The following is a 6,005-nucleotide window of genomic DNA, read 5'->3' on the forward strand; positions in this document are numbered from 1 at the left end:
CCCCCAAATGGCAAGACGTTGAAGGCTCACCAAGGAATGGAATGTCCTGTCAGTGTATAGACGTGCTTTCTGAATTCGTTCAAGATAAAACCTGCTCAAATGAGGACGTCTAGCGCCTAAAAAAAAAAAAGAGGAGGGTGATTAGACGACTACAATCAAAGGCAACAAAAAGTAAAGGGACAGCCACAAACGTACCTTCAGTACAAAGGTTCCCTAACTCTCCTGTGTAGGGAGGGAATGGATCCCTGTCAACCTCAATAGGGCATCTAGCCTAAAAGCCAAAGACGAAGAAGAACTCTGTCTTCCATTTCCTAATTGAGGTGACTAAGGACTTTATCAGCCTATAATATCTCCCTCTGGCTATGAACTGGTAAAAGCCAAAGGATTGGTTAATCTCGGAGGTCTTATAGCAGAAGAGGAACTCGTCCACAATGAGAGGACAACCCCCCTCAAACACCTCCCTCCGTAAAACTTGCATAGCGACAATTAGCCTCCATGCATTAGGGTTAAACTGACATATACCTAAACCTAACCTAGAAAGTAACTCCCTGGCAAAGGCATTAAGGGGCAACCTCAAACCCCCCAAGAGGTAAGCCTCATAAATGCCAACGCCAAAATGGGGTTGACAACACCACTCGTCACGCACAGGTACCCTGGGATTTAAATTTTCAGGAATTTGGTACCAAGTCTTAAGGATGCCTAACTTTCTCTCGTTTGTTTTAGAGGCAATCCCAACAGCACAACTATAAACTACTTCTTCCTCGTCTTGAGCAGAAGACGAGGGGGCACTTGTGCCAGCCCTAGACCCAGACTCAGCCCTCATCCTAAGGTTTTCTTGAAGCACCTCTAAGGGAACCCCAGGGACACCTGATGTATACTCGTCCGTAGTGTTTCCCTCACTATTGCTATTGCAATCACTACTACTACTATCACTAGACCCACTAAAACTACTAGGGTCATGATACTCGTCTATGTCTTTGTCAACACTATTGCTAGACAAAGAAATGACTACCTCAGAAATTCTTTAAGAAAGCTTAAAACCTGAGGACGAGGATGGAGAAAATACCTAGATCTAGACGAAGGGAGACTATGGACGCAGGAAACTTCTAAACGAGGCGCTAAGACGAGGGATGTCAAAGAAGAAAATTTCAGAAAATAAGGAGGGTAGTGGAGGAATTCCACTATTTATAGGCAATAAGCTCTAGTACCTGAAGCGACGCGACCGGCCAAAATGTGACAAATGGCACATCCCTCGAAAAATGAGTTGACATGACCAGTCACCAATTAGATCATGACATGTGGCACCCATAATAGCTAGCGTAATGACACGAGTCCAAAAGATGACATCAGTTGATGTACTTCCTAAATGACCCATAGACAAGGGGGCAACTGATGGGATATGATAAAATACAAACTCCAATCTCGTCCATGGAGGTCGTCCAGGACAAAACCAAGAAAGCAAAGGACTGTAAGAACCTCGTCCATAAGAAGCTCGTCCACGTAGGAAGGTGCTTAGACAAAGATTTGCATGGTTAAGTTTTACAACCACGCTATATCGTCCAAGGGAACCATCAACCTCGTCCATAAGAAGGTCTTCCATAAAGGAACGACCTCCCTTAGAAGCGAGATACGCACGACTGGAGGACCCCTGTACGAGGACTCCTAGACGAGCCCTTGACACTTTGGAAATTCCTGAGTGTGTACAACAACTCCTTATCATACACATAACTTCCAGTGACCGTTAGATGAAAAAAATGTAACTCCTAAACAGTTGTGGAAGTTATTCATGAACCCTCACACCTCCTCAAATCCAGGGGAGGTTACAAGTCTGATAACTATCTCTCAGACACTATATAAACGCTCATTTAGACCAGACAAAGGTACGTTTTTACACATCCTAAAAAGTTGAAACTCCAAAATTTGAGAGAGAAAAACTAACTTTGCCATCGGAGAGTTCTTGGCCGGAGACCCCGATCACCTTTGATTGCTTTTCTTCCTTTTTTAGGCCATCAAGACAGCCAGTAGTCATTTCAAGTTTGAAGCATCCAGCCTACTGATTTTCTTCGCATCATCAATATATATAATTTTTATTTTGAAAATTTAATTTATAAGTGAATAAATAAATTTCAAAATTAACAACAAAGTGACCCTATTTTTTAAGCAATATTTTAGTGGAAGTTAGGATTGTATTTTTATCATATTGTCCTTTAGTTTTGTCTTTACTTGAACATAAAGATGTAGGGGTATATTAGAACAAAAAAAATTCGGTCCAAACAGAAGAAGCCCTTTAAACAGTAGAATAGCACAATCGTTGAAAGGACAATGATACTCGCACAAATCATTTTTTTACATCAACTTTAATATTTTAAATGTTAGAGTTTTTTTTTTTTTTTTTGCTTTTTAAAATGTGGACAATTTTAAATTAATTTTGAATATTTATGTAAAATAGCAGAAGTAAATAAGTGTAAGACAATATTTTCTTTTCTTTTTTTAATTTTCTAGTTAATTGTGATGTATCTATTAATTTACTTCCTAATTAATTAAAAAAGTGTAATTTTATGCCTCCTTATCAAGTTTTATTGTGTTGTTTTACTTCCTTTACAGTTGCTAACCAGTGTGATGCACGAAAAAACTATTAAATGTAAGATTCAAAAAATAATGACATGCACTTTTACAACATAAGGTATCAAAGAGATTATACAACTTATTTAAAATCACCTCCTTATAGTTGATAATTTTGGTGGTCATTGCCTACTCAAAAATATTAAAAAATCACCGTATTGAAGTAAAAAAAATTAAAATTTAACAATTATTAACAAATTAAGAGAAATTAACAATTATTAAAAAAAGTTGCTATAGATGGCAGTTGTAACAGAATTCATTCAATGTGCTATAATCGTTTACATCACCTCAATGTGTTATAATCATTTACATCACCTCATAACATTGCTTCATAATCCATGTATGCACACCTCATAATAATATAAACAACCTTGTATAATCGAGAAAGACCAAAAATAGATTGAATTTAATCAGAGAAGAGAAAGAGGGATCAAATTAGCACATTAGAAAATGTGTTCGAATGGAATTCAGATCGTATTGGAAATTTGGAGTTTTAGACAGTCATATTAATTATTAATTTATAATTTTCAAGGATAAAAGAGTAAAATAATTTTTTTTAATTTCTTTTCTTTTTCTCTTCCCCTTTACACCTAAATACATATGTTTTTCTTAAAAAAAAAAATACATATGTGAAATTCGATAAATAAATAAAAGACATATGTAAAAGGCCATAAGTCTTATAGCATAGTGGTATTTATTGTTCTCCTTTGTAAAGAGAACCAAATTTTGAATCCCCTCTTCTCCACTTGTAACAATGTATCCAAAAGTAATAATAAAAAAACACATGGGAAAAAGATTTTATTTTTCCTAAGCTAGGATTTACTTTTTTTTCCCTCTTCTCCTTGCTTTGCTTTTTTAAAATTAAACATAAACCGTAAAATGAATAATTATACATCAATAAAATGCCAAATATGATCGAGTCAGATTTAACTCAAGATGTGTTGTATTTATCTTTTTCATGAATAAAAGTTACAATCTTCTCATAATAAATAAATAAATAAGTAATTTGACAGTACAGAACACTTTTGACCTAAACTACGAGGATATTGTTCAATTGGGGATTCCTCAATAGCCATGCCTTCTTCTCCCAAACCATTTCTGTCTGTCTTTCTTTTTTATGTTACTGAAGCCACATTACAAAGGTAATATATATATAGTGAAGATGAAGTGAGATTCATTTATATATGGACTTTACAAAAATAAAATTTCAATGTCGTTTCAACAATATCTAAAGATTGGTAAAAGGTAGAGAATATTTTCGTGATTATGTATGACATGCAAGTGTGAGATTCTTTTGTCAATCATTTCCATTTTTTGCCTTACATGATTTACTTAGTAGAGTTGGCCTGAGGGAACATGGGCATTTGTCCCTAATTTACAAGTTATGCGGTAAAATGCCTTGTTTTGAAACTATTTCGCAAAAAGTTCCTATTTTTTAAACTTAATTTTAACAAAATCAAGTTATGTATAAAATTCGATAATCTCAAAATCGAGTTATGTGAAAAACTCAATAATCTCAAAATCGAGTTATACGTATATTTTTAAATGAAACTCAACATTAGTAATGTCGAGTTTCACTTAAATTTTCAAAAAAATTTAAGTGGCAAAATATGCATAGAACTCGACATTGCTAATGTGGAGTTCCACCTGTTACTTAATTTTGTTAAAATAGAGTTTTAAAATAAGGGCATTTTGCTAAATAATTTCAAAACAAGAGTATTTTACTGCATAATTTGTAAATTAGGAACAAATATCCATTTTCCGGTTGACCTATTAAACAAACTGACTTATACTTAACCACATTAGGTGTACGTTTGGCACCAAATTAAAAAATCATCTTATTTTACTATTTAGCTTGTTTTTGCCACTATTCATTGGTTTCACTGTACTTTTTGATACTATTCATATGTCTCACTGTACTATTTCAGCTAATTTTTACCTTTATCTACAGTATTTTCAACAAAAAGTTTTCAGTTTCAACAAAATAAGCGGACTCTAAACAAACCCTAGATAATCAACTGTGGCGTTGTAAATATTTGGGGATTCCCAAAGGTGGCGTCTGAGTCTTCTTACACTAATAGTATGTATAAATACAATTTTAAGCAAAATTTCAATTTGAGGTGATGCTTCCATCTCATCACTTTCCGTTAAGATTTATAAATAAATCCAATAAGAATCCGGATCCTGAATTAAAGATGATAACTAACAAAAAAAAAAAAAAGGGACCAAAACAAAGATTTTGAACACAAAATCTACATGTAGGTTTCAATTCTGCCCCTTTCCAAGTATTAGGCCGACTCTTGGCCTAGGCCTAAGGACTCATTAATAAGGTCTTAAATTTTTATATTTTATGATTAAAATAAGTAAGAAAAAGAAAACGTAAAATTCTTTGATATCTATATTTTAGGGTCATTATCTTTTCTTTTCTTTTTTTGAGAAAGAGGGTCATTGTCAATTTAATCCTACATTTTGCTAGCTTTTGATTTATGTTATTTTCAATTTACAGTCAACTAGTAGTTAATAAGTTGACAGTAAGGATCATATTAACTACAAATTTAAAATAATATTGACTATATTAACTGCTACTAAGATTTATGGACCAAATTGATAATGACCTCATATTGGTATTTTTGCACACAAAAAAAAAAAAAACACCATTATGTTGTGTATTCTTTTTCTCACCTCTTAAAGGTTTCAAAATATTCATCCAATTGAAACTTAATCCAATTGGAACTCAAAATTGTTTCACTAAAAAAAAGGTTGTAAATATGGCAAATCATCGTTAACAATTAGTTTCTCCTAATAGCCTGAAATTTTCATTTTTGTAAACCAATCTTCTATTTGATAAATTGTCTATATTGACCACCTACTCTTCATATGACCGCACACCAAAACCCCAATTTCATCTTTACACTTAAAGATGCTAATGATTTTTCTACCGTAGGTTGGGAGATTTTTGCTTATCGTTTGATCTTCTAATACAAAACCTGAGTTGTTATTATTACTATTCAAAAAAAAGGGTAAAAAATCATATTTCAGCTATCTTTTACATTATGTCGTTAATACGTGTATATCAACCTTTTGAGAAATATGTGGATATTACAATTTTATGAAATTTTTGCTATAAACTGATGTATCACTTTATGCGCTCTCATGTGCTTTTCAGTTTTTTTATCAAGCACATATTCCACATGCCAATTGCCAAATACCAAGAAATTGGGGCAGTATGATCATATTGTAGAACAAATCATCAACTACCGCAAAACTAAGTAAAATAATGTTTTGTAGCAATTCATTTGGTTCCAATGGTAAAATGCAATATCATACAATAAAAATTTTGATTTGATATACACTGTTTATAAGAGAAGCAATCAATATTTTTT

The sequence above is a fragment of the Castanea sativa genome, chromosome 7 (assembly GCF_040712315.1).
Source record: "Castanea sativa cultivar Marrone di Chiusa Pesio chromosome 7, ASM4071231v1".
In the NCBI taxonomy this organism is placed as follows: domain Eukaryota; kingdom Viridiplantae; phylum Streptophyta; class Magnoliopsida; order Fagales; family Fagaceae; genus Castanea; species Castanea sativa.